Raw genomic sequence first — 20,103 nt, forward strand, 5'->3', positions numbered from 1 at the left:
GTGAGTAAAATCGTGTTCCTGGACAAGGGAGGCATAAGTGCACTGCGCTCCTAAGCTATCTCCCTGCGAGACACACTGCCAAAGCTTTTCGCTATGATGCAGTCTAGTGCAGACGCACACTACGGCTCTCCGGAGCTGTCCGAAGCCAAGCGCCGGTGGCCGGCGTCTTTCGGCTGAAGCAGCGCTTCGGAGCGTACGGCTGTTGTGTGCGCGAAGCAGCCGCTTCTCCTGCTCCGGGAGCCGGACAGAGCGGTAGCTTGTACGAGGGCGAAGAACGAAGCCGCAGAGCACCGGGCTTCTGCGCGCACCCTAAGGACTGCTAGAGGACCGTGGTGGCCGCTCGCCTGCCCCTTCAATTCCATTCTAGCATCCTTATGGAAGGTGTTCCAGGACAATTTTCCTGAGTTTTGAATTCGTCCTGATGCAGCCCCTCCTGGGAAACTCGTGCTCGTCCTCTGAGGCTCCGAGTGCAGAGACCTCGATGGCAACTGCAGAAATGAAGGGCTGCGTTGAGTTGTCGAGAAGCAAGAACATAGCCAGCGCCTTGTGTTTGGGAGTCAGCAGCTGCTGGACTTTTGCGATTGCTTTCACTGTGCACTGAATACCAGGACGGCATGTGCACGTTAAAACAACGAGCTGGGCAAGAGCAGGAAGCGAGCACGGGCATCAGAGAGCATCTGGCATCTTGCCCAGGAAAGGACAGTGTTTTTGGAGTGTGAGTAAAATCGTGTTCCTGGACAAGGGAGGCATAAGTGCACTGCGCTCCTAAGCTATCTCCCTGCGAGACACACTGCCAAAGCTTTTCGCTATGATGCAGTCTAGTGCAGACGCACACTACGGCTCTCCGGAGCTGTCCGAAGCCAAGCGCCGGTGGCCGGCGTCTTTCGGCTGAAGCAGCGCTTCGGAGCGTACGGCTGTTGTGTGCGCGAAGCAGCCGCTTCTCCTGCTCCGGGAGCCGGACAGAGCGGTAGCTTGTACGAGGGCGAAGAACGAAGCCGCAGAGCACCGGGCTTCTGCGCGCACCCTAAGGACTGCTAGAGGACCGTGGTGGCCGCTCGCCTGCCCCTTCAATTCCATTCTAGCATCCTTATGGAAGGTGTTCCAGGACAATTTTCCTGAGTTTTGAATTCGTCCTGATGCAGCCCCTCCTGGGAAACTCGTGCTCGTCCTCTGAGTCTCCGAGTGCAGAGACCTCGATGGCAACTGCAGAAATGAAGGGCTGCGTTGAGTTGTCGAGAAGCAAGAACATAGACAGCGCCTTGTGTTTGGGAGTCAGCAGCTGCTGGACTTTTGCGATTGCTTTCACTGTGCACTGAATACCAGGACGGCATGTGCACGTTAAAACAACGAGCTGGGCAAGAGTAATCGAAAGATCACGGCCGTCAGAAAGCAGCTTATATATTGCCCTAAAAAGAGCATTGCTTTTGGAGTGTGCAGTAAAATCGTGTTTCTGGACAAGGGCGGCATAAGTGCGCTGCGCTCCTAAGCTATCTCCCTGCGAGACACACTGCCAAAGCTTTTCGCTATGATGCAGTCTAGTGCAGACGCACACTACGGCACTCCGGAGCTGTCCGAAGCCAAGCGCCGGTGGCCGGCGTCTTTCGGCTGAAGCAGCGCTTCGGAGCGTACGGCTGTTGTGTGCGCGAAGCAGCCGCTTCTCCTGCTCCGGGAGCCGGACAGAGCGCTAGCTTGTACGAGGGCGAAGAACGAAGCCGCAGGGAGACGACATTGTGTGCACAGCCTTGGCACTGCTAGAGGACGGTGACTAAAGCTCCCTGCCTGTTCAATGCACTGCTGGCATGTTTTCTTGAAGGTGTTCGGAGACAACTTTCCTGGGTTTTGACTTCGTTCTGATGCAGCCCCTCTTGGGAAATCTGTGCTCGTCCCCGGAAGATCGAGATGCAGATAACGCGATGGCAGGTGCCGAAATGAAGGACTCTGTTGAAGTGTCGAGAAGAAAGAACTTAGACAAGCGTGTTGTGTTTGGGAGTCAGCAGCTGCTGGACTTTTGCGATTGCTTTCTTTGTGCACTGAATGCCAAGAAGGCATGTGCACGTTAAAACAACGAGCTGAACATGAGCAGGAAGGGAGCACGGGCATCAGAGTGCATCTGGCATCTTGCCCTGGAAAGAGCACTGCTTTTGGAGTGTGCAGTAAAATCGTGTTCCTGGACAAGGGAGGCATAAGTGCGCTGCGCTCCTAAGCTATCTCCCTGCGAGACACACTGCCAAAGCTTTTCGCTATGATGCAGTCTAGTGCAGACGCACACTACGGCTCTCCGGAGCTGTCCGAAGCCAAGCGCCGGTGGCCGGCGTCTTTCGGCTGAAGCAGCGCTTCGGAGCGTACGGCTGTTGTGTGCGCGAAGCAGCCGCTTCTCCTGCTCCGGGAGCCGGACAGAGCGCTAGCTTGTACGAGGGCGAAGAACGAAGCCGCAGAGCACCGGGCTTCTGCGCGCACCCTAAGGACTGCTAGAGGACCGTGGTGGCCGCTCGCCTGCCCCTTCAATTCCATTCTAGCATCCTTATGGAAGGTGTTCCAGGACAATTTTCCTGAGTTTTGAATTCGTCCTGATGCAGCCCCTCCTGGGAAACTCGTGCTCGTCCTCTGAGGCTCCGAGTGCAGAGACCTCGATGGCAACTGCAGAAATGAAGGGCTGCGTTGAGTTGTCGAGAAGCAAGAACATAGCCAGCGCCTTGTGTTTGGGAGTCAGCAGCTGCTGGACTTTTGCGATTGCTTTCACTGTGCACAGAATACCAGGACGGCATGTGCACGTTAAAACAACGAGCTGGGCAAGAGTAATCGAAAGATCACGGCCGTCAGAAAGCAGCTTATATATTGCCCTAAAAAGAGCACTGCTTTTGGAGTGTGCAGTAAAATCGTGTTTCTGGACAAGGGCGGCATAAGTGCGCTGCGCTCCTAAGCTATCTCCCTGCGAGACACACTGCCAAAGCTTTTCGCTATGATGCAGTCTAGTGCAGACGCACACTACGGCACTCCGGAGCTGTCCGAAGCCAAGCGCCGGTGGCCGGCGTCTTTCGGCTGAAGCAGCGCTTCGGAGCGTACGGCTGTTGTGTGCGCGAAGCAGCCGCTTCTCCTGCTCCGGGAGCCGGACAGAGCGCTAGCTTGTACGAGGGCGAAGAACGAAGCCGCAGGGAGACGACATTGTGTGCACAGCCTTGGCACTGCTAGAGGACGGTGACTAAAGCTCCCTGCCTCTTCCATGCACTGCTGGCATGTTTTCTTGAAGGTGTTCGGAGACAACTTTCCTGGGTTTTGACTTTGTTCTGATGCAGCCCCTCTTGGGAAATCTGTGCTCGTCCCCGGAAGATCGAGATGCAGATAACGCGATGGCAGGTGCCGAAATGAAGGACTCTGTTGAAGTGTCGAGAAGAAAGAACTTAGACAAGCGTGTTGTGTTTGGGAGTCAGCAGCTGCTGGACTTTTGCGATTGCTTTCTTTGTGCACTGAATGCCAAGAAGGCATGTGCACGTTAAAACAACGAGCTGAACATGAGCAGGAAGGGAGCACGGGCATCAGAGTGCATCTGGCATCTTGCCCTGGAAAGAGCACTGCTTTTGGAGTGTGCAGTAAAATCGTGTTTCTGGACAAGGGAGGCATAAGTGCGCTGCGCTCCTAAGCTATCTCCCTGCGAGACACACTGCCAAAGCTTTTCGCTATGATGCAGTCTAGTGCAGACGCACACTACGGCTCTCCGGAGCTGTCCGAAGCCAAGCGCCGGTGGCCGGCGTCTTTCGGCTGAAGCAGCGCTTCGGAGCGTACGGCTGTTGTGTGCGCGAAGCAGCCGCTTCTCCTGCTCCGGGAGCCGGACAGAGCGGTAGCTTGTACGAGGGCGAAGAACGAAGCCGCAGAGCACCGGGCTTCTGCGCGCACCCTAAGGACTGCTAGAGGACCGTGGTGGCCGCTCGCCTGCCCCTTCAATTCCATTCTAGCATCCTTATGGAAGGTGTTCCAGGACAATTTTCCTGAGTTTTGAATTCGTCCTGATGCAGCCCCTCCTGGGAAACTCGTGCTCGTCCTCTGAGGCTCCGAGTGCAGAGACCTCGATGGCAACTGCAGAAATGAAGGGCTGCGTTGAGTTGTCGAGAAGCAAGAACATAGCCAGAGCCTTGTGTTTGGGAGTCAGCAGCTGCTGGACTTTTGCGATTGCTTTCACTGTGCACTGAATACCAGGACGGCATGTGCACGTTAAAACAACGAGCTGGGCAAGAGCAGGAAGCGAGCACGGGCATCAGAGAGCATCTGGCATCTTGCCCAGGAAAGGACAGTGTTTTTGGAGTGTGAGTAAAATCGTGTTCCTGGACAAGGGAGGCATAAGTGCACTGCGCTCCTAAGCTATCTCCCTGCGAGACACACTGCCAAAGCTTTTCGCTATGATGCAGTCTAGTGCAGACGCACACTACGGCTCTCCGGAGCTGTCCGAAGCCAAGCGCCGGTGGCCGGCGTCTTTCGGCTGAAGCAGCGCTTCGGAGCGTACGGCTGTTGTGTGCGCGAAGCAGCCGCTTCTCCTGCTCCGGGAGCCGGACAGAGCGCTAGCTTGTACGAGGGCGAAGAACGAAGCCGCAGAGCACCGGGCTTCTGCGCGCACCCTAAGGACTGCTAGAGGACCGTGGTGGCCGCTCGCCTGCCCCTTCAATTCCATTCTAGCATCCTTATGGAAGGTGTTCCAGGACAATTTTCCTGAGTTTTGAATTCGTCCTGATGCAGCCCCTCCTGGGAAACTCGTGCTCGTCCTCTGAGTCTCCAAGTGCAGAGACCTCGATGGCAACTGCAGAAATGAAGGGCTGCGTTGAGTTGTCGAGAAGCAAGAACATAGACAGCGCCTTGTGTTTGGGAGTCAGCAGCTGCTGGACTTTTGCGATTGCTTTCACTGTGCACTGAATACCAGGACGGCATGTGCACGTTAAAACAACGAGCTGGGCAAGAGTAATCGAAAGATCACGGCCGTCAGAAAGCAGCTTATATATTGCCCTAAAAAGAGCATTGCTTTTGGAGTGTGCAGTAAAATCGTGTTTCTGGACAAAGGCGGCATAAGTGCGCTGCGCTCCTAAGCTATCTCCCTGCGAGACACACTGCCAAAGCTTTTCGCTATGATGCAGTCTAGTGCAGACGCACACTACGGCACTCCGGAGCTGTCCGAAGCCAAGCGCCGGTGGCCGGCGTCTTTCGGCTGAAGCAGCGCTTCGGAGCGTACGGCTGTTGTGTGCGCGAAGCAGCCGCTTCTCCTGCTCCGGGAGCCGGACAGAGCGCTAGCTTGTACGAGGGCGAAGAACGAAGCCGCAGGGAGACGACATTGTGTGCACAGCCTTGGCACTGCTAGAGGACGGTGACTAAAGCTCCCTGCCTGTTCAATGCACTGCTGGCATGTTTTCTTGAAGGTGTTCGGAGACAACTTTCCTGGGTTTTGACTTCGTTCTGATGCAGCCCCTCTTGGGAAATCTGTGCTCGTCCCCGGAAGATCGAGATGCAGATAACGCGATGGCAGGTGCCGAAATGAAGGACTCTGTTGAAGTGTCGAGAAGAAAGAACTTAGACAAGCGTGTTGTGTTTGGGAGTCAGCAGCTGCTGGACTTTTGCGATTGCTTTCTTTGTGCACTGAATGCCAAGAAGGCATGTGCACGTTAAAACAACGAGCTGAACATGAGCAGGAAGGGAGCACGGGCATCAGAGTGCATCTGGCATCTTGCCCTGGAAAGAGCACTGCTTTTGGAGTGTGCAGTAAAATCGTGTTCCTGGACAAGGGAGGCATAAGTGCGCTGCGCTCCTAAGCTATCTCCCTGCGAGACACACTGCCAAAGCTTTTCGCTATGATGCAGTCTAGTGCAGACGCACACTACGGCTCTCCGGAGCTGTCCGAAGCCAAGCGCCGGTGGCCGGCGTCTTTCGGCTGAAGCAGCGCTTCGGAGCGTACGGCTGTTGTGTGCGCGAAGCAGCCGCTTCTCCTGCTCCGGGAGCCGGACAGAGCGCTAGCTTGTACGAGGGCGAAGAACGAAGCCGCAGAGCACCGGGCTTCTGCGCGCACCCTAAGGACTGCTAGAGGACCGTGGTGGCCGCTCGCCTGCCCCTTCAATTCCATTCTAGCATCCTTATGGAAGGTGTTCCAGGACAATTTTCCTGAGTTTTGAATTCGTCCTGATGCAGCCCCTCCTGGGAAACTCGTGCTCGTCCTCTGAGTCTCCGAGTGCAGAGACCTCGATGGCAACTGCAGAAATGAAGGGCTGCGTTGAGTTGTCGAGAAGCAAGAACATAGACAGCGCCTTGTGTTTGGGAGTCAGCAGCTGCTGGACTTTTGCGATTGCTTTCACTGTGCACAGAATACCAGGACGGCATGTGCACGTTAAAACAACGAGCTGGGCAAGAGCAGGAAGCGAGCACGGGCATCAGAGAGCATCTGGCATCTTGCCCAGGAAAGGACAGTGTTTTTGGAGTGTGAGTAAAATCGTGTTCCTGGACAAGGGAGGCATAAGTGCACTGCGCTCCTAAGCTATCTCCCTGCGAGACACACTGCCAAAGCTTTTCGCTATGATGCAGTCTAGTGCAGACGCACACTACGGCTCTCCGGAGCTGTCCGAAGCCAAGCGCCGGTGGCCGGCGTCTTTCGGCTGAAGCAGCGCTTCGGAGCGTACGGCTGTTGTGTGCGCGAAGCAGCCGCTTCTCCTGCTCCGGGAGCCGGACAGAGCGGTAGCTTGTACGAGGGCGAAGAACGAAGCCGCAGAGCACCGGGCTTCTGCGCGCACCCTAAGGACTGCTAGAGGACCGTGGTGGCCGCTCGCCTGCCCCTTCAATTCCATTCTAGCATCCTTATGGAAGGTGTTCCAGGACAATTTTCCTGAGTTTTGAATTCGTCCTGATGCAGCCCCTCCTGGGAAACTCGTGCTCGTCCTCTGAGGCTCCGAGTGCAGAGACCTCGATGGCAACTGCAGAAATGAAGGGCTGCGTTGAGTTGTCGAGAAGCAAGAACATAGCCAGCGCCTTGTGTTTGGGAGTCAGCAGCTGCTGGACTTTTGCGATTGCTTTCACTGTGCACTGAATACCAGGACGGCATGTGCACGTTAAAACAACGAGCTGGGCAAGAGCAGGAAGCGAGCACGGGCATCAGAGAGCATCTGGCATCTTGCCCAGGAAAGGACAGTGTTTTTGGAGTGTGAGTAAAATCGTGTTCCTGGACAAGGGAGGCATAAGTGCACTGCGCTCCTAAGCTATCTCCCTGCGAGACACACTGCCAAAGCTTTTCGCTATGATGCAGTCTAGTGCAGACGCACACTACGGCTCTCCGGAGCTGTCCGAAGCCAAGCGCCGGTGGCCGGCGTCTTTCGGCTGAAGCAGCGCTTCGGAGCGTACGGCTGTTGTGTGCGCGAAGCAGCCGCTTCTCCTGCTCCGGGAGCCGGACAGAGCGGTAGCTTGTACGAGGGCGAAGAACGAAGCCGCAGAGCACCGGGCTTCTGCGCGCACCCTAAGGACTGCTAGAGGACCGTGGTGGCCGCTCGCCTGCCCCTTCAATTCCATTCTAGCATCCTTATGGAAGGTGTTCCAGGACAATTTTCCTGAGTTTTGAATTCGTCCTGATGCAGCCCCTCCTGGGAAACTCGTGCTCGTCCTCTGAGTCTCCGAGTGCAGAGACCTCGATGGCAACTGCAGAAATGAAGGGCTGCGTTGAGTTGTCGAGAAGCAAGAACATAGCCAGCGCCTTGTGTTTGGGAGTCAGCAGCTGCTGGACTTTTGCGATTGCTTTCACTGTGCACTGAATACCAGGACGGCATGTGCACGTTAAAACAACGAGCTGGGCAAGAGTAATCGAAAGATCACGGCCGTCAGAAAGCAGCTTATATATTGCCCTAAAAAGAGCATTGCTTTTGGAGTGTGCAGTAAAATCGTGTTTCTGGACAAGGGCGGCATAAGTGCGCTGCGCTCCTAAGCTATCTCCCTGCGAGACACACTGCCAAAGCTTTTCGCTATGATGCAGTCTAGTGTAGACGCACACTACGGCTCTCCGGAGCTGTCCGAAGCCAAGCGCCGGTGGCCGGCGTCTTTCGGCTGAAGCAGCGCTTCGGAGCGTACGGCTGTTGTGTGCGCGAAGCAGCCGCTTCTCCTGCTCCGGGAGCCGGACAGAGCGGTAGCTTGTACGAGGGCGAAGAACGAAGCCGCAGAGCACCGGGCTTCTGCGCGCACCCTAAGGACTGCTAGAGGACCGTGGTGGCCGCTCGCCTGCCCCTTCAATTCCATTCTAGCATCCTTATGGAAGGTGTTCCAGGACAATTTTCCTGAGTTTTGAATTCGTCCTGATGCAGCCCCTCCTGGGAAACTCGTGCTCGTCCTCTGAGGCTCCGAGTGCAGAGACCTCGATGGCAACTGCAGAAATGAAGGGCTGCGTTGAGTTGTCGAGAAGCAAGAACATAGACAGCGCCTTGTGTTTGGGAGTCAGCAGCTGCTGGACTTTTGCGATTGCTTTCACTGTGCACAGAATACCAGGACGGCATGTGCACGTTAAAACAACGAGCTGGGCAAGAGTAATCGAAAGATCACGGCCGTCAGAAAGCAGCTTATATATTGCCCTAAAAAGAGCACTGCTTTTGGAGTGTGCAGTAAAATCGTGTTTCTGGACAAGGGCGGCATAAGTGCGCTGCGCTCCTAAGCTATCTCCCTGCGAGACACACTGCCAAAGCTTTTCGCTATGATGCAGTCTAGTGCAGACGCACACTACGGCACTCCGGAGCTGTCCGAAGCCAAGCGCCGGTGGCCGGCGTCTTTCGGCTGAAGCAGCGCTTCGGAGCGTACGGCTGTTGTGTGCGCGAAGCAGCCGCTTCTCCTGCTCCGGGAGCCGGACAGAGCGCTAGCTTGTACGAGGGCGAAGAACGAAGCCGCAGGGAGACGACATTGTGTGCACAGCCTTGGCACTGCTAGAGGACGGTGACTAAAGCTCCCTGCCTGTTCAATGCACTGCTGGCATGTTTTCTTGAAGGTGTTCGGAGACAACTTTCCTGGGTTTTGACTTCGTTCTGATGCAGCCCCTCTTGGGAAATCTGTGCTCGTCCCCGGAAGATCGAGATGCAGATAACGCGATGGCAGGTGCCGAAATGAAGGACTCTGTTGAAGTGTCGAGAAGAAAGAACTTAGACAAGCGTGTTGTGTTTGGGAGTCAGCAGCTGCTGGACTTTTGCGATTGCTTTCTTTGTGCACTGAATGCCAAGAAGGCATGTGCACGTTAAAACAAAGAGCTGGGCAAGAGCAGGAAGGGAGCACGGGCATCAGAGTGCATCTGGCATCTTGCCCTGGAAAGAGCACTGCTTTTGGAGTGTGCAGTAAAATCGTGTTTCTGGACAAGGGAGGCATAAGTGCGCTGCGCTCCTAAGCTATCTCCCTGCGAGACACACTGCCAAAGCTTTTCGCTATGATGCAGTCTAGTGCAGACGCACACTACGGCTCTCCGGAGCTGTCCGAAGCCAAGCGCCGGTGGCCGGCGTCTTTCGGCTGAAGCAGCGCTTCGGAGCGTACGGCTGTTGTGTGCGCGAAGCAGCCGCTTCTCCTGCTCCGGGAGCCGGACAGAGCGCTAGCTTGTACGAGGGCGAAGAACGAAGCCGCAGAGCACCGGGCTTCTGCGCGCACCCTAAGGACTGCTAGAGGACCGTGGTGGCCGCTCGCCTGCCCCTTCAATTCCATTCTAGCATCCTTATGGAAGGTGTTCCAGGACAATTTTCCTGAGTTTTGAATTCGTCCTGATGCAGCCCCTCCTGGGAAACTCGTGCTCGTCCTCTGAGGCTCCGAGTGCAGAGACCTCGATGGCAACTGCAGAAATGAAGGGCTGCGTTGAGTTGTCGAGAAGCAAGAACATAGCCAGAGCCTTGTGTTTGGGAGTCAGCAGCTGCTGGACTTTTGCGATTGCTTTCACTGTGCACTGAATACCAGGACGGCATGTGCACGTTAAAACAACGAGCTGGGCAAGAGCAGGAAGCGAGCACGGGCATCAGAGAGCATCTGGCATCTTGCCCAGGAAAGGACAGTGTTTTTGGAGTGTGAGTAAAATCGTGTTCCTGGACAAGGGAGGCATAAGTGCACTGCGCTCCTAAGCTATCTCCCTGCGAGACACACTGCCAAAGCTTTTCGCTATGATGCAGTCTAGTGCAGACGCACACTACGGCTCTCCGGAGCTGTCCGAAGCCAAGCGCCGGTGGCCGGCGTCTTTCGGCTGAAGCAGCGCTTCGGAGCGTACGGCTGTTGTGTGCGCGAAGCAGCCGCTTCTCCTGCTCCGGGAGCCGGACAGAGCGCTAGCTTGTACGAGGGCGAAGAACGAAGCCGCAGAGCACCGGGCTTCTGCGCGCACCCTAAGGACTGCTAGAGGACCGTGGTGGCCGCTCGCCTGCCCCTTCAATTCCATTCTAGCATCCTTATGGAAGGTGTTCCAGGACAATTTTCCTGAGTTTTGAATTCGTCCTGATGCAGCCCCTCCTGGGAAACTCGTGCTCGTCCTCTGAGTCTCCAAGTGCAGAGACCTCGATGGCAACTGCAGAAATGAAGGGCTGCGTTGAGTTGTCGAGAAGCAAGAACATAGACAGCGCCTTGTGTTTGGGAGTCAGCAGCTGCTGGACTTTTGCGATTGCTTTCACTGTGCACTGAATACCAGGACGGCATGTGCACGTTAAAACAACGAGCTGGGCAAGAGTAATCGAAAGATCACGGCCGTCAGAAAGCAGCTTATATATTGCCCTAAAAAGAGCATTGCTTTTGGAGTGTGCAGTAAAATCGTGTTTCTGGACAAAGGCGGCATAAGTGCGCTGCGCTCCTAAGCTATCTCCCTGCGAGACACACTGCCAAAGCTTTTCGCTATGATGCAGTCTAGTGCAGACGCACACTACGGCACTCCGGAGCTGTCCGAAGCCAAGCGCCGGTGGCCGGCGTCTTTCGGCTGAAGCAGCGCTTCGGAGCGTACGGCTGTTGTGTGCGCGAAGCAGCCGCTTCTCCTGCTCCGGGAGCCGGACAGAGCGCTAGCTTGTACGAGGGCGAAGAACGAAGCCGCAGGGAGACGACATTGTGTGCACAGCCTTGGCACTGCTAGAGGACGGTGACTAAAGCTCCCTGCCTGTTCAATGCACTGCTGGCATGTTTTCTTGAAGGTGTTCGGAGACAACTTTCCTGGGTTTTGACTTCGTTCTGATGCAGCCCCTCTTGGGAAATCTGTGCTCGTCCCCGGAAGATCGAGATGCAGATAACGCGATGGCAGGTGCCGAAATGAAGGACTCTGTTGAAGTGTCGAGAAGAAAGAACTTAGACAAGCGTGTTGTGTTTGGGAGTCAGCAGCTGCTGGACTTTTGCGATTGCTTTCTTTGTGCACTGAATGCCAAGAAGGCATGTGCACGTTAAAACAACGAGCTGAACATGAGCAGGAAGGGAGCACGGGCATCAGAGTGCATCTGGCATCTTGCCCTGGAAAGAGCACTGCTTTTGGAGTGTGCAGTAAAATCGTGTTCCTGGACAAGGGAGGCATAAGTGCGCTGCGCTCCTAAGCTATCTCCCTGCGAGACACACTGCCAAAGCTTTTCGCTATGATGCAGTCTAGTGCAGACGCACACTACGGCTCTCCGGAGCTGTCCGAAGCCAAGCGCCGGTGGCCGGCGTCTTTCGGCTGAAGCAGCGCTTCGGAGCGTACGGCTGTTGTGTGCGCGAAGCAGCCGCTTCTCCTGCTCCGGGAGCCGGACAGAGCGCTAGCTTGTACGAGGGCGAAGAACGAAGCTGCAGAGCACCGGGCTTCTGCGCGCACCCTAAGGACTGCTAGAGGACCGTGGTGGCCGCTCGCCTGCCCCTTCAATTCCATTCTAGCATCCTTATGGAAGGTGTTCCAGGACAATTTTCCTGAGTTTTGAATTCGTCCTGATGCAGCCCCTCCTGGGAAACTCGTGCTCGTCCTCTGAGTCTCCGAGTGCAGAGACCTCGATGGCAACTGCAGAAATGAAGGGCTGCGTTGAGTTGTCGAGAAGCAAGAACATAGACAGCGCCTTGTGTTTGGGAGTCAGCAGCTGCTGGACTTTTGCGATTGCTTTCACTGTGCACAGAATACCAGGACGGCATGTGCACGTTAAAACAACGAGCTGGGCAAGAGCAGGAAGCGAGCACGGGCATCAGAGAGCATCTGGCATCTTGCCCAGGAAAGGACAGTGTTTTTGGAGTGTGAGTAAAATCGTGTTCCTGGACAAGGGAGGCATAAGTGCACTGCGCTCCTAAGCTATCTCCCTGCGAGACACACTGCCAAAGCTTTTCGCTATGATGCAGTCTAGTGCAGACGCACACTACGGCTCTCCGGAGCTGTCCGAAGCCAAGCGCCGGTGGCCGGCGTCTTTCGGCTGAAGCAGCGCTTCGGAGCGTACGGCTGTTGTGTGCGCGAAGCAGCCGCTTCTCCTGCTCCGGGAGCCGGACAGAGCGGTAGCTTGTACGAGGGCGAAGAACGAAGCCGCAGAGCACCGGGCTTCTGCGCGCACCCTAAGGACTGCTAGAGGACCGTGGTGGCCGCTCGCCTGCCCCTTCAATTCCATTCTAGCATCCTTATGGAAGGTGTTCCAGGACAATTTTCCTGAGTTTTGAATTCGTCCTGATGCAGCCCCTCCTGGGAAACTCGTGCTCGTCCTCTGAGGCTCCGAGTGCAGAGACCTCGATGGCAACTGCAGAAATGAAGGGCTGCGTTGAGTTGTCGAGAAGCAAGAACATAGCCAGCGCCTTGTGTTTGGGAGTCAGCAGCTGCTGGACTTTTGCGATTGCTTTCACTGTGCACTGAATACCAGGACGGCATGTGCACGTTAAAACAACGAGCTGGGCAAGAGCAGGAAGCGAGCACGGGCATCAGAGAGCATCTGGCATCTTGCCCTGGAAAGAGCACTGCTTTTGGAGTGTGCAGTAAAATCGTGTTTCTGGACAAGGGAGGCATAAGTGCACTGCGCTCCTAAGCTATCTCCCTGCGAGACACACTGCCAAAGCTTTTCGCTATGATGCAGTCTAGTGCAGACGCACACTACGGCACTCCGGAGCTGTCCGAAGCCAAGCGCCGGTGGCCGGCGTCTTTCGGCTGAAGCAGCGCTTCGGAGCGTACGGCTGTTGTGTGCGCGAAGCAGCCGCTTCTCCTGCTCCGGGAGCCGGACAGAGCGCTAGCTTGTACGAGGGCGAAGAACGAAGCCGCAGGGAGACGACATTGTGTGCACAGCCTTGGCACTGCTAGAGGACGGTGACTAAAGCTCCCTGCCTGTTCAATGCACTGCTGGCATGTTTTCTTGAAGGTGTTCGGAGACAACTTTCCTGGGTTTTGACTTCGTTCTGATGCAGCCCCTCTTGGGAAATCTGTGCTCGTCCCCGGAAGATCGAGATGCAGATAACGCGATGGCAGGTGCCGAAATGAAGGACTCTGTTGAAGTGTCGAGAAGAAAGAACTTAGACAAGCGTGTTGTGTTTGGGAGTCAGCAGCTGCTGGACTTTTGCGATTGCTTTCTTTGTGCACTGAATGCCAAGAAGGCATGTGCACGTTAAAACAAAGAGCTGGGCAAGAGCAGGAAGGGAGCACGGGCATCAGAGTGCATCTGGCATCTTGCCCTGGAAAGAGCACTGCTTTTGGAGTGTGCAGTAAAATCGTGTTTCTGGACAAGGGAGGCATAAGTGCGCTGCGCTCCTAAGCTATCTCCCTGCGAGACACACTGCCAAAGCTTTTCGCTATGATGCAGTCTAGTGCAGACGCACACTACGGCTCTCCGGAGCTGTCCGAAGCCAAGCGCCGGTGGCCGGCGTCTTTCGGCTGAAGCAGCGCTTCGGAGCGTACGGCTGTTGTGTGCGCGAAGCAGCCGCTTCTCCTGCTCCGGGAGCCGGACAGAGCGCTAGCTTGTACGAGGGCGAAGAACGAAGCCGCAGAGCACCGGGCTTCTGCGCGCACCCTAAGGACTGCTAGAGGACCGTGGTGGCCGCTCGCCTGCCCCTTCAATTCCATTCTAGCATCCTTATGGAAGGTGTTCCAGGACAATTTTCCTGAGTTTTGAATTCGTCCTGATGCAGCCCCTCCTGGGAAACTCGTGCTCGTCCTCTGAGGCTCCGAGTGCAGAGACCTCGATGGCAACTGCAGAAATGAAGGGCTGCGTTGAGTTGTCGAGAAGCAAGAACATAGCCAGAGCCTTGTGTTTGGGAGTCAGCAGCTGCTGGACTTTTGCGATTGCTTTCACTGTGCACTGAATACCAGGACGGCATGTGCACGTTAAAACAACGAGCTGGGCAAGAGCAGGAAGCGAGCACGGGCATCAGAGAGCATCTGGCATCTTGCCCAGGAAAGGACAGTGTTTTTGGAGTGTGAGTAAAATCGTGTTCCTGGACAAGGGAGGCATAAGTGCACTGCGCTCCTAAGCTATCTCCCTGCGAGACACACTGCCAAAGCTTTTCGCTATGATGCAGTCTAGTGCAGACGCACACTACGGCTCTCCGGAGCTGTCCGAAGCCAAGCGCCGGTGGCCGGCGTCTTTCGGCTGAAGCAGCGCTTCGGAGCGTACGGCTGTTGTGTGCGCGAAGCAGCCGCTTCTCCTGCTCCGGGAGCCGGACAGAGCGCTAGCTTGTACGAGGGCGAAGAACGAAGCCGCAGAGCACCGGGCTTCTGCGCGCACCCTAAGGACTGCTAGAGGACCGTGGTGGCCGCTCGCCTGCCCCTTCAATTCCATTCTAGCATCCTTATGGAAGGTGTTCCAGGACAATTTTCCTGAGTTTTGAATTCGTCCTGATGCAGCCCCTCCTGGGAAACTCGTGCTCGTCCTCTGAGTCTCCAAGTGCAGAGACCTCGATGGCAACTGCAGAAATGAAGGGCTGCGTTGAGTTGTCGAGAAGCAAGAACATAGACAGCGCCTTGTGTTTGGGAGTCAGCAGCTGCTGGACTTTTGCGATTGCTTTCACTGTGCACTGAATACCAGGACGGCATGTGCACGTTAAAACAACGAGCTGGGCAAGAGTAATCGAAAGATCACGGCCGTCAGAAAGCAGCTTATATATTGCCCTAAAAAGAGCATTGCTTTTGGAGTGTGCAGTAAAATCGTGTTTCTGGACAAAGGCGGCATAAGTGCGCTGCGCTCCTAAGCTATCTCCCTGCGAGACACACTGCCAAAGCTTTTCGCTATGATGCAGTCTAGTGCAGACGCACACTACGGCACTCCGGAGCTGTCCGAAGCCAAGCGCCGGTGGCCGGCGTCTTTCGGCTGAAGCAGCGCTTCGGAGCGTACGGCTGTTGTGTGCGCGAAGCAGCCGCTTCTCCTGCTCCGGGAGCCGGACAGAGCGCTAGCTTGTACGAGGGCGAAGAACGAAGCCGCAGGGAGACGACATTGTGTGCACAGCCTTGGCACTGCTAGAGGACGGTGACTAAAGCTCCCTGCCTCTTCCATGCACTGCTGGCATGTTTTCTTGAAGGTGTTCGGAGACAACTTTCCTGGGTTTTGACTTCGTTCTGATGCAGCCCCTCTTGGGAAATCTGTGCTCGTCCCCGGAAGATCGAGATGCAGATAACGCGATGGCAGGTGCCGAAATGAAGGACTCTGTTGAAGTGTCGAGAAGAAAGAACTTAGACAAGCGTGTTGTGTTTGGGAGTCAGCAGCTGCTGGACTTTTGCGATTGCTTTCTTTGTGCACTGAATGCCAAGAAGGCATGTGCACGTTAAAACAACGAGCTGAACATGAGCAGGAAGGGAGCACGGGCATCAGAGTGCATCTGGCATCTTGCCCTGGAAAGAGCACTGCTTTTGGAGTGTGCAGTAAAATCGTGTTCCTGGACAAGGGAGGCATAAGTGCGCTGCGCTCCTAAGCTATCTCCCTGCGAGACACACTGCCAAAGCTTTTCGCTATGATGCAGTCTAGTGCAGACGCACACTACGGCTCTCCGGAGCTGTCCGAAGCCAAGCGCCGGTGGCCGGCGTCTTTCGGCTGAAGCAGCGCTTCGGAGCGTACGGCTGTTGTGTGCGCGAAGCAGCCGCTTCTCCTGCTCCGGGAGCCGGACAGAGCGCTAGCTTGTACGAGGGCGAAGAACGAAGCCGCAGAGCACCGGGCTTCTGCGCGCACCCTAAGGACTGCTAGAGGACCGTGGTGGCCGCTCGCCTGCCCCTTCAATTCCATTCTAGCATCCTTATGGAAGGTGTTCCAGGACAATTTTCCTGAGTTTTGAATTCGTCCTGATGCAGCCCCTCCTGGGAAACTCGTGCTCGTCCTCTGAGTCTCCGAGTGCAGAGACCTCGATGGCAACTGCAGAAATGAAGGGCTGCGTTGAGTTGTCGAGAAGCAAGAACATAGACAGCGCCTTGTGTTTGGGAGTCAGCAGCTGCTGGACTTTTGCGATTGCTTTCACTGTGCACAGAATACCAGGACGGCATGTGCACGTTAAAACAACGAGCTGGGCAAGAGCAGGAAGCGAGCACGGGCATCAGAGAGCATCTGGCATCTTGCCCAGGAAAGGACAGTGTTTTTGGAGTGTGAGTAAAATCGTGTTCCTGGACAAGGGAGGCATAAGTGCACTGCGCTCCTAAGCTATCTCCCTGCGAGACACACTGCCAAAGCTTTTCGCTATGATGCAGTCTAGTGCAGACGCACACTACGGCTCTCCGGAGCTGTCCGAAGCCAAGCGCCGGTGGCCGGCGTCTTTCGGCTGAAGCAGCGCTTCGGAGCGTACGGCTGTTGTGTGCGCGAAGCAGCCGCTTCTCCTGCTCCGGGAGCCGGACAGAGCGGTAGCTTGTACGAGGGCGAAGAACGAAGCCGCAGAGCACCGGGCTTCTGCGCGCACCCTAAGGACTGCTAGAGGACCGTGGTGGCCGCTCGCCTGCCCCTTCAATTCCATTCTAGCATCCTTATGGAAGGTGTTCCAGGACAATTTTCCTGAGTTTTGAATTCGTCCTGATGCAGCCCCTCCTGGGAAACTCGTGCTCGTCCTCTGAGGCTCCGAGTGCAGAGACCTCGATGGCAACTGCAGAAATGAAGGGCTGCGTTGAGTTGTCGAGAAGCAAGAACATAGCCAGCGCCTTGTGTTTGGGAGTCAGCAGCTGCTGGACTTTTGCGATTGCTTTCACTGTGCACTGAATACCAGGACGGCATGTGCACGTTAAAACAACGAGCTGGGCAAGAGCAGGAAGCGAGCACGGGCATCAGAGAGCATCTGGCATCTTGCCCAGGAAAGGACAGTGTTTTTGGAGTGTGAGTAAAATCGTGTTCCTGGACAAGGGAGGCATAAGTGCACTGCGCTCCTAAGCTATCTCCCTGCGAGACACACTGCCAAAGCTTTTCGCTATGATGCAGTCTAGTGCAGACGCACACTACGGCTCTCCGGAGCTGTCCGAAGCCAAGCGCCGGTGGCCGGCGTCTTTCGGCTGAAGCAGCGCTTCGGAGCGTACGGCTGTTGTGTGCGCGAAGCAGCCGCTTCTCCTGCTCCGGGAGCCGGACAGAGCGGTAGCTTGTACGAGGGCGAAGAACGAAGCCGCAGAGCACCGGGCTTCTGCGCGCACCCTAAGGACTGCTAGAGGACCGTGGTGGCCGCTCGCCTGCCCCTTCAATTCCATTCTAGCATCCTTATGGAAGGTGTTCCAGGACAATTTTCCTGAGTTTTGAATTCGTCCTGATGCAGCCCCTCCTGGGAAACTCGTGCTCGTCCTCTGAGTCTCCGAGTGCAGAGACCTCGATGGCAACTGCAGAAATGAAGGGCTGCGTTGAGTTGTCGAGAAGCAAGAACATAGCCAGCGCCTTGTGTTTGGGAGTCAGCAGCTGCTGGACTTTTGCGATTGCTTTCACTGTGCACTGAATACCAGGACGGCATGTGCACGTTAAAACAACGAGCTGGGCAAGAGTAATCGAAAGATCACGGCCGTCAGAAAGCAGCTTATATATTGCCCTAAAAAGAGCATTGCTTTTGGAGTGTGCAGTAAAATCGTGTTTCTGGACAAGGGCGGCATAAGTGCGCTGCGCTCCTAAGCTATCTCCCTGCGAGACACACTGCCAAAGCTTTTCGCTATGATGCAGTCTAGTGTAGACGCACACTACGGCTCTCCGGAGCTGTCCGAAGCCAAGCGCCGGTGGCCGGCGTCTTTCGGCTGAAGCAGCGCTTCGGAGCGTACGGCTGTTGTGTGCGCGAAGCAGCCGCTTCTCCTGCTCCGGGAGCCGGACAGAGCGGTAGCTTGTACGAGGGCGAAGAACGAAGCCGCAGAGCACCGGGCTTCTGCGCGCACCCTAAGGACTGCTAGAGGACCGTGGTGGCCGCTCGCCTGCCCCTTCAATTCCATTCTAGCATCCTTATGGAAGGTGTTCCAGGACAATTTTCCTGAGTTTTGAATTCGTCCTGATGCAGCCCCTCCTGGGAAACTCGTGCTCGTCCTCTGAGGCTCCGAGTGCAGAGACCTCGATGGCAACTGCAGAAATGAAGGGCTGCGTTGAGTTGTCGAGAAGCAAGAACATAGCCAGCGCCTTGTGTTTGGGAGTCAGCAGCTGCTGGACTTTTGCGATTGCTTTCACTGTGCACAGAATACCAGGACGGCATGTGCACGTTAAAACAACGAGCTGGGCAAGAGTAATCGAAAGATCACGGCCGTCAGAAAGCAGCTTATATATTGCCCTAAAAAGAGCACTGCTTTTGGAGTGTGCAGTAAAATCGTGTTTCTGGACAAGGGCGGCATAAGTGCGCTGCGCTCCTAAGCTATCTCCCTGCGAGACACACTGCCAAAGCTTTTCGCTATGATGCAGTCTAGTGCAGACGCACACTACGGCACTCCGGAGCTGTCCGAAGCCAAGCGCCGGTGGCCGGCGTCTTTCGGCTGAAGCAGCGCTTCGGAGCGTACGGCTGTTGTGTGCGCGAAGCAGCCGCTTCTCCTGCTCCGGGAGCCGGACAGAGCGCTAGCTTGTACGAGGGCGAAGAACGAAGCCGCAGGGAGACGACATTGTGTGCACAGCCTTGGCACTGCTAGAGGACGGTGACTAAAGCTCCCTGCCTGTTCAATGCACTGCTGGCATGTTTTCTTGAAGGTGTTCGGAGACAACTTTCCTGGGTTTTGACTTCGTTCTGATGCAGCCCCTCTTGGGAAATCTGTGCTCGTCCCCGGAAGATCGAGATGCAGATAACGCGATGGCAGGTGCCGAAATGAAGGACTCTGTTGAAGTGTCGAGAAGAAAGAACTTAGACAAGCGTGTTGTGTTTGGGAGTCAGCAGCTGCTGGACTTTTGCGATTGCTTTCTTTGTGCACTGAATGCCAAGAAGGCATGTGCACGTTAAAACAAAGAGCTGGGCAAGAGCAGGAAGGGAGCACGGGCATCAGAGTGCATCTGGCATCTTGCCCTGGAAAGAGCACTGCTTTTGGAGTGTGCAGTAAAATCGTGTTTCTGGACAAGGGAGGCATAAGTGCGCTGCGCTCCTAAGCTATCTCCCTGCGAGACACACTGCCAAAGCTTTTCGCTATGATGCAGTCTAGTGCAGACGCACACTACGGCTCTCCGGAGCTGTCCGAAGCCAAGCGCCGGTGGCCGGCGTCTTTCGGCTGAAGCAGCGCTTCGGAGCGTACGGCTGTTGTGTGCGCGAAGCAGCCGCTTCTCCTGCTCCGGGAGCCGGACAGAGCGCTAGCTTGTACGAGGGCGAAGAACGAAGCCGCAGAGCACCGGGCTTCTGCGCGCACCCTAAGGACTGCTAGAGGACCGTGGTGGCCGCTCGCCTGCCCCTTCAATTCCATTCTAGCATCCTTATGGAAGGTGTTCCAGGACAATTTTCCTGAGTTTTGAATTCGTCCTGATGCAGCCCCTCCTGGGAAACTCGTGCTCGTCCTCTGAGGCTCCGAGTGCAGAGACCTCGATGGCAACTGCAGAAATGAAGGGCTGCGTTGAGTTGTCGAGAAGCAAGAACATAGCCAGAGCCTTGTGTTTGGGAGTCAGCAGCTGCTGGACTTTTGCGATTGCTTTCACTGTGCACTGAATACCAGGACGGCATGTGCACGTTAAAACAACGAGCTGGGCAAGAGCAGGAAGCGAGCACGGGCATCAGAGAGCATCTGGCATCTTGCCCAGGAAAGGACAGTGTTTTTGGAGTGTGAGTAAAATCGTGTTCCTGGACAAGGGAGGCATAAGTGCACTGCGC

This window comes from Lonchura striata, chromosome 3 (assembly GCF_046129695.1).
Source record: "Lonchura striata isolate bLonStr1 chromosome 3, bLonStr1.mat, whole genome shotgun sequence".
Classification (NCBI taxonomy): domain Eukaryota; kingdom Metazoa; phylum Chordata; class Aves; order Passeriformes; family Estrildidae; genus Lonchura; species Lonchura striata.